Here is a 1129-nt window from a genome sequence, read left to right as displayed (position 1 = left end):
AGATCAGTATCCAGGTTTGTGGTGGTCTGGCCTCTGCCTGTGACTCCTCATCTCAGGCCATAAAACATCCTCCAAATCTTGACAAACCAGCCCTGCTGGCTTTCCTCTCATCCATGCTCCCTCTCCCCACAAGACATTTGTACCTGCTGTTCCCTCTGTCTGCAATGGAACCATCCCAACACCATTCCCCTTTTATTATTGTGGTAAAATATACATAACATAAAATTTACCACTTTAACTAATTTAAATATACACTTCAGTAGCATTAAGCACTTTCACATTGTTGTGCAAAAATATGGAACACTTCACAAATTTGTGTGTCATCCTTGCACAGGGGCCATGCTAATTGTATTTTTCCAATTTTAGTCTATGTGCTGCTGAAGTGAGCACCTTCTCCCTTCTGACTATAAAGTCTGACTCATCTTCCATTTATTCAGGGAAGCCTTTCAAGACCAGGTCCATCACAATCATACATTCCCCTTGAATGCACAGCACCCAGTATGAGTTATATCAGCCGTCCCCAACCTTTTTGGCACTAGGGACCGGTTTCGTGGAAGACAATTTTTCCACGGGCTGGGGTGAGAGATGGGTCATGTGGTAATGTGAGCGATGGGGAGCGATGGGGAGCGGCAGATAAAGCTTCACTCACTCGCCTGCCGCTCACCTCCTGCTGTGCGGCCAGGTTCCTAACAGGCCGAGGACTGGGGATTGGGGACCCCTGAGTTATATGCTTGTTTCATTGGTGTCTGTTCTGTCTCACTAGACTATGAGCTCCTTGAGGGCAGCACTCAGGGCATAGAGGAATGTTAGGTACACAGTGGGAGCTCAGTGCATCCTAGTTAAATGAATAAACACAGAAATGCAATTCTACCTTCAGTGGAAAACATCTTTGACTTTATTATAGAAAATTATGAAGTTCTGCATTGCCTTGAACTCCATTCCAGAGCAGAATCTTGACTTCACTTTTGAAAAACTAAAATCAATAATGAGGGATTTTTTTTTATCCTTTTCTCAAATAGAAGAATTATTAATGCAGACTTTATCTCTCATAAAAGAGGAAACACCTGATGGTCTTTATTTCTTATATTCATTGAATATATATATTTATTTTTCTATTAAAAATGTTTTT

General features: G+C 41.7%; 1 pseudogene; it reads right to left on the bottom strand.

The window, feature by feature from the left end:
• Positions 1-289: 289 nt before the first annotated feature.
• On the bottom strand, positions 290-390 carry LOC115840268 (U6 spliceosomal RNA; annotated as a pseudogene).
• Positions 391-1129: the final 739 nt, after the last annotated feature.

Source organism: Globicephala melas, chromosome 6, assembly GCF_963455315.2.
Source record: "Globicephala melas chromosome 6, mGloMel1.2, whole genome shotgun sequence".
NCBI classification, from domain to species: Eukaryota; Metazoa; Chordata; class Mammalia; order Artiodactyla; family Delphinidae; genus Globicephala; species Globicephala melas.
The sequence above is the reverse complement of the archived record's forward strand: the minus strand, read 5'-3'. Positions and strand labels throughout refer to the sequence as shown.